General features: G+C 31.8%; 1 protein-coding gene across 1 annotated transcript in view; it reads right to left on the reverse strand.

Moving 5' to 3' along the window:
- Nucleotides 1-397: 397 nt before the first annotated feature.
- Nucleotides 398-12,081, reverse strand: part of LOC116846122 (G protein-coupled receptor kinase 5) — a 129,270-nt gene continuing 117,586 nt past the window's right edge. The window contains exon 9 of the mRNA XM_032819594.1: nucleotides 398-778. The gene's annotated coding sequence lies outside the window, so the exon portion shown is untranslated. The remainder of the gene's footprint in view (nucleotides 779-12,081) is intronic.

Here is a 12,081-nt window from a genome sequence, read left to right on the forward strand (position 1 = left end):
TCGTGACATTGACCTAATAACGATTAAACGTGTAAAATAATGCATCATTGTTCTGCGTGACGCACGTCACAGTTTGATGAAGGGCGTGCGAGAAAAGAATTGTAGCTTAGGATCTGAGCACGTAAGAAAAGAGAAAAGTATGGAAGAAACAAAAAAAAAGAATATATATATATATATATAAAGAGCGAACTGTGACAATATATACATATATTATATTGTGTAAACACGTTGTGTATTAATTATGCAACCCTCTTGCTCGCGCGACCGACTGAACGAGTTCGTTGAAGCTGCGGAAAAGTAAAAGAAGAAGAGAGATAATATAACGAACGTCGACCCATGTGCATGCACGAAAAACGACGACTGCTAATTATAAAAGACGGAATAACGGACTCTCGTGCTTGATTACATACGTGTCTATATTTGCATATGTATATAAACATATAAGTTATAAATACAATATAGATCCGCGTATTTATAACTTATACATATAATAATAATATTATAATAATATGTATATTTATATAATATTTATAATTCTTCTTTTTTCCACAGCGATGTGTTGTACAATTTATCGAGGATACATGGAAAGAAGAGAAAATTTACATTTCATTCTTCGGTAAGGAACAAAGTACTGTTTTACACTTCCTGTTTTGAACTCCTGTTTTCCTTGAGTTTCTTCGATTCTCTTTCAGAGGATCTCCTAGAATGTGCGAAATAAACGAGGGATATTGTTGGCTTGTTTGACACTCGCTGACAAATCTGAGAAGCGTTTCGGCGACTGTAACAATAGTGAGGGACAAATTACTTGACAACTTATTTGTGGGGTATAAAATTTTCTGTGAAACTATCGTGAGAGTATTTGAAGTTGAATTTTCAGCCAATTTCGCATAATATTCCCTGGATATATAAAAAATGGTTAAAAAATTAACAAGAACTTAACACTTGAATACCGTCAGGAATCACAGTTTGTGTTAAATTGACATATGTATTAAATTAACTAAAATAAAACGTTATTTTAATATTTAAGAGAAGTATTAATCTACAGTTTTGATGAAATGAAAATATTAAATTGACATAATCTATGTCTGACATATTAAACATGTCAACACAACCTATAAGTTATAATTAAATATGTTTAACACAACCTGTGATTCCTAATGGTATTCAAGTGTTAAATTCTTGTGTTAATTTTTTCCATATTATGCATGTTACTTTTTACCACATTTGTTTTGCGTTAAATTTACACATAAATGAGAGTGGATGATTTGGGACACATGAAATGTTAAATTTAACACATCAGTTTTTACAGTGGACCTTCTTGTTCAGTTTGACCTGATCTACCTGTCGCGATTCCTCTGTGAGTTACCGGACATCCTGTATATATATCATTCCTTCTTATCCTACTACCATACGGTGAAAAACCTTTTGTATTTGCAGTTGAAGTTAATCCGTGAGGAAATTTTTGTGTTAAATTTTTAACATGCCTGTATGTTAATTTATAACATCGCTTTGTAATCATGACTTTATTCTGCATTGAGTTCACATTCATCGTTTCCAAATGTTAAAATAACACAATTATTCATATTTAAATGCTCGAATTCTTAATGACATAGTTTATGTATAAAGTATACAAATAAGTTGTATTTTAATTGTTTACATATTTGCCTTGTGTTAAATTAACGCAGAAATTAGGGGTAAATAAATCGGGACTTGTAAGACGTGTGGAATTTAACATAAAATTTTTGCAGCGTAAAGGCAGATTTTGCAACAGCAATTTAAACTTGGATTTAAGTTTGAAGACACGTAAGATGATTTAGATTTAAGATTTAAAACATGTTCAGTGCGTGTGTTTGAACAGCTTTTGTCATAAATAAACTTTCTATCCCGCAAATAAATGTTCAAGTGTTTTTCCTCAGCGCACTGAGAAAAAAAAAGGCTTGAAGATTTACTTGCGTTTGTCTGTGGGATAAAATTTCATCTCGCAGAAATAAGCTTGGTTTTGCAGAAATAAACTTTACACTCCACAAATAAGTTTTTCAGCATTTTCTCCTTAGTGAAACTATTCGCAGAATTACCTACGCGTCGCTATGCTATACGTAGTAAAAACCTCGAAAAATTCCATCGGTGTTATTAAAGATTATATAAAAACGAATCAACCAGGATACAGGCCTGTCGATCGATCATCACTCAATGATACATTCATCACGACAAACATCCTGTTCTTCCTTTCGAACGCGGATGCTTCAAATAGGCGCAAGCGTATAAATAATTGTGCATGCTCGTGGATATATCGTCAATAATTGACGGTGCGCGATTAGGCTTTCATATTGCTACAACTGGTTTGTCGCTCGACGAACTTCCGCCGCGAACCCTTCGGCTCATCAACTAAAAACACCCCTATCTTCTGCGGGAGTTCGTCGAAACTCACGCTAAAAGGATCTCGCGCGATATACAATTTACAGGACGCGGTCATAATTATACATATTAATTCCGCGCAGGTTCGCAGTCGGACGCTCTCTCGTTCGCAATCGCAATAACACTGAATCGCTAACGAGGATCTGGACACTTTGGGTGTGATGTAATCCGCGCGATAGAGAAGGAAAAAAATATCTAGTTGTTCCATAAGTTCGCGCGGATTTTTCGACAAAACTGAAATGCATTTTATATTTGTTAGAAACAATTTTAACGAATAATATATACGCTATTCTGTTCGATCATTTGCCACACACTAAAAAATAAAATGTTAACTTTAACATTTTTTACATATAAGTCAGAAAATCCAAATTTTGTGTAAAAATAACTCATCCGTGATGTGTTATTTATTGATGAATTACGAATATTAATTAGTTGACATTCACTGATTTTTTTCTTATATTCATTTTGATATTTTGACTTTAAGCTCAATGTAGAAATAACATAAAGAATAGTAAAAAAATACACGAAATAGTAGTGAAAATAACTCGTAAGGAATGTCGATAGAACATTTTTGTTCTTATAATGTGAACAAAGGAAATAACGTTATTTTTTATGTTATATTAACATATGATATTAATTACTTTAGCTTAACTTATTCGAGAAACATTTGTTCTTAATAAATTTAGTTATTCTATATGTCAAGATTTACAATGATTTGAATACTCTTCTTAGTTCTTGTTAAAATAACTTTAAGAAATGTCATCTTTTATAACTGTTAAAAAATTCAAAATAATTCCATTTCTAAGTGACATAAGTTATTAAACTGACATTAATATAACACATTAAAACGAAAATAATAACATATCAGTAATATATTAATTTTACATTAAAATAACAGTAAAAAATCAGTGAAAATTTTAACATTTGTACGCAAGGTTTTTAACTATGCATCTTCCACGTAATTTCATAATTCTTTTCTCGTAAAACTCTTGTACTTTCCCAGCGAAAAAATATTCCAAGTCATTTTTCATATCTTCTAAAAAAGCGAAGTTTATACCGTCAAAGGAGTTCCGTAATAAACGAAACAAATAATAACCGCAGGAAGCAATGTTGAGTAAATATGACGGGTGAAGCAGAATATGTCAACTAAATTCTAGCAATTTTTACGAAAGTTGAAAAGCATAATACACCGAAAAAACTCACTACTGCCTTCCATTTTTAAACCGCAACAAAGACAAAATTATATTTCTTTAAACAAATTTTCTTTTTTTAAACTATCACCACAGAATATGCTTTGGAATGTTAACTATCAAAGCGTATAGATGGTCAACTATGTATGGAACTATCTTTCTAATATCAACATATGAATGCCAACGAGACAAAAATCCACACGAACTTATGAGTCAATTTAATATTTGAAAAGTTAATATTTGAGAAATTAATCGCGATAGTCGACGCCGAGATCAACTTTCCTGGGAAACTATCATGGGACTACTTGCAATGAAGTTGGATTTTTAATTCGGCCATTCTCTTGCACATTCCTAATAAATATCTATTATATATCGTTCCTTTCTATCGCTACACGATAAAAAAACGATAAATTTTGAATTTGCAGTTAAAATTGACCCGTATGGAAACTTTTGTATTAAATTTTTAACCTAGCCGTATGTTAATTTATAATCATTTTGTCATTTCGACTTTATTTTGCGTTAAGTTCGCATTCACCATTTCTAAGTATCAAGGTAACACAATTCACATGTAAATGCAGGAATTCTTGGTGATACATTTTATATATAAGATGTACAGACAAGTTATGTTTCAAATGTTTATATATTTGCCTTGTGTGTTAAATTAACACAAAAATTAGGGTTGAGATATATTAGGACATGTATTGTATTTAATATAAAATTTTGGATCGATTTTATAATAGCAGTTTAAACTTAGGTTTTAAGTTTTAAAAGATGTGAGATGAGAGAAATTTGTATTTAAAACAATATGTTTTATATATTTCAACAGCATTTAAAGTTGAAATAAGTCTTAACTATTATTTAAAAATGAGACTTAAGTGTGTTTTTTTAAAGATTTCTTCTTTTTTTGTAATTTCGTTCGTATCTTTGGTCTATCCATATACAGGGTGTCTCACACTCTCCTCCGGGCATTTTGTGGGGACGTAGAACAGGTTGCGTTGAACATAAAAGTTCTATATCGTTTTGCGATATTCGCAATAAGTATCGAGATATTATTTGTAGAAAATTTATGAATGATCATGCAGGATATGGTAAATGTGTTATAATAGCGATGACTGCCGTCGTGTACTTATACTTTAGATCAAATTGAACAAAAAAGTCTTCTACCATTTCGCAAATAATCATATAGATTTTTAATTACTTAATTAATTAAAGAAGATTAATTAATTTTAATTAATTAAAGAAGACAAATGCATTATCACGCAAAATCGTGCAATAATCTTCTTTAATTAATAATTAAAAATTTATGTTATTATTTGGAAAATGGTAGAGGACTTTTTTGTTCAATTTGACCTAAAGTATAAGTAAACGACAGCAGTCGTCGCTACTATAACTCATTTATCATATTCTGCATGATCATTCACAAATTTTCTACAATTAATATCTCGACAATTATTGCGAATATCGCAAAACAATATAGGATTTTTATGTTCACCTCAATCTGTTCTACGTCCCCACAAAATTCCTGGAGGAGAGTGTGAGACACCTTGCATATATATGCGATTTTTTAATAATAATACTGTTTTAGAATTTAATCTGTCTTATCCAATTAGTCAGAAAATCAGCATTAGAACATTTTTCCGATTGTTTCGGATATAAACTGCGTGATAAAGCTGAAAAGCGAAATAATCTTGAATCCTACTGAGCAGCTTCCACGGTGGTTTCCCAGAGTGATTGCAACAACGCGACATTCTCCAACGACGGATTATAAATAATTTTACAGTGTCGCGTGAGCGAGCCGTTATTATTAATAAACGCCGAATCGTCGCAGTTCCATGATAACCCTGCACTACTCTCTACGCAATTTTTATCATCGTAAAATATTATAGCGCCACAAATAGCTCAGTGCCACATCCACTCTGACGGCTTTACTACCTACATGCACCATTATTGTGCATCAACAGACCACCGCGATAAGTCAATCGACGTTAAAGCGGCGGTTCCGTTATCTCGGCAAACATAGCTGTCACAACCGAAAGCACCGAGGCATTTATTACAGGTAGTGTTGATGACAACGAATCGCAGAGATAAAGAGGGAAGGGCGAATTAGGAGGGCAGGGACGTTGGATAGATGACAGCATGTTGCTTCGCGGCGAAATTCATTTTAGCGATAACGCCGCACTGTTTCTCTCTTTTTTTCTCTTGCTTCTTACAAGGAAACATATGGAAGCGTTCCCCTCTGATGAGTTTGAAATATATTGTAATCTAAACCAAAATAAAACATTTTCTATACGTACTCAATTGGCCTTTTAGAGGATGAAACATCCCTTTGAAAAAAATCATTATATTTTTCTTCCGGAACATGTTTCGTTAAAAGTATAACAGATAGAAAAAAACTTGTTAAATAAAAATTAAATGACTTAAAGAGTACTTTATAATGGTGTTTCTAGGTTTTTAAAAAATGTCATAATTTTGAACATACTCTTATTACTTACCAATTTCTTTTATAATCTAAAAATTTTTTTCCTATCAAATGAAAGGATATTTTATGCCGAATCCAATCATATATAACAATGTCATTTTTTAACATATAAACTTTTCGAAAAATAGATAGGATTAATACTGATATACCGAATATGTAATCATTAAACATTTCAATATATAAAAACTCTATATAAAACTCAGTGTAAGACAATAATAATAATTATTATTATCTTATATTAGTCATAATAGTCATATATTCCCACGCTTTGTCTTTATGTAAAGGTATGTATACGCTCTCTGAAAATATTATCTCCTTTATGAGAAATCTGACCGTTTGTTTTTGTAATTTGTGACGTAACTACTACGACGGGAACGATGCACGAGTTGCAAAATTCGTCATGTTTATTAACACAAAGTTTTTACTTATTTGCTGCGTTCCAATATTCATTGCAAATGTTGAAAATACATGGAATACGTAAGATATACGATTTTTAACATTGGCAACAATTTTGGAACACAATGTACAATGTACAATTATATAACGCATGTAATTTTATTAATGTTTTCAGTATATGTAATGAATTCAGTAAAAACTTCGCGTTAATAAACATGACATGATTATTTTCTCAATATTGAAAAGCTATTTATTCTCATTCTGATATTTTCCTTCTGCACGTTGCGGAGACTTATGCACAACAGTTGTCCTTGAACGTTTCAATACATTCAGCATTTCTGAAACATGATCAATTCCTCGACTAAATATTCTTCTCACATTTATTACACTTTAATAACGAGGAAATTGCATAATAAAAATATTTAACAATAATTTAAGTATTTAAGTACTTTATATATTTTAAATATATAATTATTTATATTATTTATTATATATATTTATTTATTATATATTATTTATTTTATATATTTTAAATATATAATTTATATATATTTATATATTTTAAATATATATTTTATATATATATTTAATAAATTATATATATATATATTTAATATATTATAATATTTATATATTTTAAATATTTTATAATTTAAATATTTAAATATTTATGATAAGTTTCAATAACGTATAAATTAATAGCTGCTGATGGAGTGTTTCGTCGATAAAATATATCAAAATCCACACTTGCTAGCGTTCATATCAAAATGTACTACTTTCGAATCACATTGTAACCGGTATATAAGGTTCCTGGCCCCTTGCATTGTCTATCTCTTTTTAATGACGTCAGAAGCGAGAAAATGCATGCTAAAAATTCTTGCGAAATACGTTAAAATAGAAATATATATCCATAAAGTAACACTTGCAATCGATTAGACAAATTTGTAAGATATTCTGTGCACTCCCTTTGCTCTAACAATCAATAATTTATTGTAAATTAATCTGAATAGAAATAGGTGAAAAATAGGTTAAGATGAATTGTACGTCACGTTAATTTACGACAAATTACTGATTGTTAAAGTAAAAGAGAAGTCTTATACGGAATATCTTACAAATTTGTTTAATCAATTGCAAATGTTACTTTATGGATATATATTTTAACGTATTTCGCAAGAATTTCTAGCATGTATTTTCTCGTTTCTGACGTCATTCAAAATAAATAGACAATACAAAAGGCCAGGAGCCATAAATGTAACATTAATATATGCATCAATAATTGTACTCTAAAATTATTGTCAATGCTGAAAATCGTTTATCTTATATACTCAATGTATTTTCAATACTTGCAATAAATATTGGAACGCAGCCAATAGATCAAGTGGAAACTTCGCGTTAAATAAACATGATCGTTTTGCAACTCGTGTATATCGCTCCCGTTATAGTAGTTACGCCACACACATCAAAAATAGATGGGTAACTTCTCGTAAATAAAATTTTATTCTTAGAAAGTGTATATCTTGTGTGTATCTTTTCATAAAGACAAAACAAGGGATTATTATGACTACTAATATAAAACAATTAATATTATTAATATTGTTGTTATACATTGAAATGTTTTATGATTACATATTCTGCATATCAATACTAATCCCATCTATCTTTCGAAAAATCCGTATATCAGAAAATAATATTATTATATATGATTGGATTCGGCATAAAATATCCTCTCATTTAGTAAGAATAAAATTTTTAGATTATAAAAGAAATGATTAGTAATGGGGAATACGTTTAAAACTGACATCTTTGAAAAACGCCATTATAAAGCATATATTCTTCAAACCAGTTAATTTTTATTTTTATAGAAATTTTACCCTTTAGAAAGCCGATTGGACACATAAAAAAACGTATCTCTTATTCTGGTCTAGATTACAACATATTTCAAGTTCATTAAAATCGGAGAGGGACATGTGTGTTTCCTGACTCGAAACATACATTTTTATTTGATAGAAAGTATGCAAACCGTAAGCGAGGACATATGGTTCTTTAGAGCGTATTTCTTTCTTGATTTGTTTTCCTCTCATATGAGAACGATGGTCCTCCAATTTTTCCGGGAATTTCCAAATCCCCACTTCCCGAGTTTTTTGAATTAGCTCGTCGTGATGGTATATGTATCAAATGAAAACGAAGAAGAGAAAAGACAGTCGGCATGACATGAAATGACAACCAAGCAATCCACCCATTTGCTCCACATACACACACATATCCAAATCGTTGACACTTCAAATCAGACCACGCGATAGCACTGCGCGACCTGTCAAGCGGACGACCGGGCGATTAAAATTTCTCGTCGGAGGTAAATCGCGCTCGTTCTCGTCCGGTGAAATCGACAAGCACTTCCTGTACAATACCTACGTCAATCGTCTGCGATTGTGATGTCGAGAGAGCGTGCCTCCGAGCACTGTTCGTGCAGACCGAGTTTTGAAATACACTCGCCCTCAGGTACCGCTATTGTACCGGTATTTTCATGTCCTCGGAACAAAGCGACCGCACACACGCTTTGTACGGAACGTGGAATGACTCTCTCGTGTGTCGGCGCGGCTCGGTCAACATTAACGTTCACACATTCAGCGTCATATCAATCGTTTGTCCTGAGGCAATTCTATCGTCATTGACGCGCACGCAGAGGAAAGAAAGCAACCAGATGCGATTATGTACAGGAAATGAGAATAATTTCACGCAATCTCCAAAGTTTCGGGGTTTCGATGATCTTTTTTTTTTCCTTTTTTTTAATTACACGATGTCTAATCCATATGTATATGTGTATAATCGCGCAGACGAAATGTTACATAGATCCGTAATGATACAAATACGAATTGTACAAGAGAAGCGAAATGTATTTGCAAAATTATATATATATATATTTGTTTGTTTTTTTTTTCAGCAGTCTATACCAGTATATTATGTAAATATATATATATATATATATATATATATATATATATATATATATATATATATATATACGTACCTACCTAGCCTACCTACCTACGATACATACATAGACAAAAATATATGTATATATATGTATATGTATGTGTATGTATGTATGTGTGTTGTGTGTGTGAATAAATTATGCTTATTTGCTTAGAAAACTTATTAAATAGTTTGGTATATATATATATATATATATATATATATATTCCGCGAATATATGTAGAGTAGTCGGACACACCACGTTGATCTACAATCTACTGTGGACTGTAGATCGCGACGGATCGATCGTCAGATCAGAACATTTTCTTTTCCTTTTCTACCCGTGTCGTTATAAATAATATAAAACGGTAGGTGCGCGCGTTTATAGGAAATATCTTAACAAGTATCCCCCCTCCCTCCCCCCCAAGACGGTCGGCATATAAATTAATAACGTAACGATATTAATCAGAGGACACTTTGAGAAATCACAGTTGAAGGATCATAACGAGAGGCTCTCTAACTAAGGCTAACGTGTTGCTGGCACGACGGGCGAAAATTAACCGAAATGTTTTGCGTGTCGGATGAACAATCGCGCGTTCGACTTTTCTCGTCCGATCAATCGTCAACTCGATGTCGCTAAAATTTCTCTCTCCCCCAAAAAGGGAGACAGACGCGTATCGAGATAAATCAAAATAAATTCTGAACAAATCGAATAACTTGCACACAACTCAAGGCTCCTGATCAGCGGGAACTTTGCATTGACGGTGGCAACATGATTGTAAGGAACAAAATGATTAGGCGACTATTAGGTTTACACTGTAAAAAAGTATGTAAATTTAAATAATAAATGTACAATTGCACAACAAATAGCGAAAATTTAATTTTTTTTGTAAATTTCCATCTATCAATTATGTAATTTTACAATTATTATTTATGTAATGCACTGTAAATTTTTTACAGTGCACAAAGTACAGACTATTGCAACAAGTTAGAATAAAAGTGTCTTTCTCTTTCAAACTTATTGCATTAGTGTGAAATTCACTAAAAAAACTAGCAAATCTAATGACGTAAAAAGACGACAATTTTGTTTTAACTACAGCGTTATTACTGAGTGTAGTACGTGCGTATCACATGTGATATAATTGTGGAAGTGTGGAAATGCTCGGGATATTGTGCTTATTGTGATGTTTAATGCGTACAAGTAATTATTTGATCATACTCAATCACCGAGTCACATAGCTGATTTCCTGTCAGGTGATTCGTCCATTATTTTGCGGTTATGTAATAAGTTATTTCGGCAAAAGAAGAGCATCCGGAACATTTTACAAGTGTGTAGAACAGATTGCAAGTATCATTTAAATGACATATCTTTTCGTTTAACTATGGTTTACAAGAATTTTGGGCATAGTTTTCCTCGCTTCAGACGTTATTAATTCAATATTGATTGAATCACGGTGATTGATCAGGAGCCTTAATACATAACCCGATTGATATTTCGATCATTGAGATCAGATTTATAAAATTTTTCAGCAGCCTATTAAAATTCTCCCGTTTTTTCTCGTCTAGTCAAGAGCTACGGGCGGAAAGTGTTCAGATCGTCAACTGAGAAAAATTTAGTATCTTATGATATTTAAACCTCTAAATACAATAAAGGAAAGAGCGTTTAAGAGGCACAGTTATAAGAGTGCAATCAATGGGTGACAACTTTTAATGTCACAATTAAGTTACCCAGCCAATTTTTGAAAGTTCTCTAATATTAACTACTAATGCAATGTGTCTGTACCATCAGATTTAGCAAGGTAGATCCGAAAAGACAAGCGCATATTGCATATTATTTCTTAACTATGGTTAGAATTATCAGGACTTGCTTAGTAATATTTATCTATTATTACTTACTATAAAAAGCAATATATATACAGCAGAACGGAATATATAAACAGAAAAATACATGTGCCGAAATATATAAAGGCGCACACACACACACACACGACACACACACACACACACACACATATGATCTTAGATCTGACATGGTTTGTATGACCTCTGACGACAAGAATCTTAGTGTTCGTGTAAAAAGCGTTTGGGCATTGGCGAATCTGTATAACTGCCTTTGCAAGCAAAAGTTTATTCACACTTTATCCATTTGACATGAATATGTGCTCTCTTCTTCGCAGCACATGTTCTATCTACATAGATATATGTTTTCCAGGCAGTACGAGAGAAAACTGCTGTCTTTGGAGATTCTGTTGCCTAAAATTATATCGAGTGTGTGTCAAAGCTAGAATGGACCACGACAAAGTAAAATGCAATGCTGTTAGAGCGATTGGAGCAATTTTATATCTATGTTCGGACAAGCATATACTTTCCGACACGGCATTAGGATTAGATGCGCTCATTAATTGCGCGGTCTTAAGAAACGACATGAAAATAAGACTCAATATAATTCTCTTCTAATCTTTTATGAGATACAAATTACTTATAACTAAAGCTGTTTGGTACTAGAACTGAGTCTCTTGTCCAGCTGTAGAATTAGTTTTGGGTCACAGCTCAAACTGGATATTGACATCATATATATATATATATATATATATATATATATATATATATATATATATATATATATAT

This window comes from Odontomachus brunneus, unplaced genomic scaffold (assembly GCF_010583005.1).
Source record: "Odontomachus brunneus isolate Ranch 3 - 2012 unplaced genomic scaffold, Obru_v1 Obru_scaffold_060, whole genome shotgun sequence".
In the NCBI taxonomy this organism is placed as follows: domain Eukaryota; kingdom Metazoa; phylum Arthropoda; class Insecta; order Hymenoptera; family Formicidae; genus Odontomachus; species Odontomachus brunneus.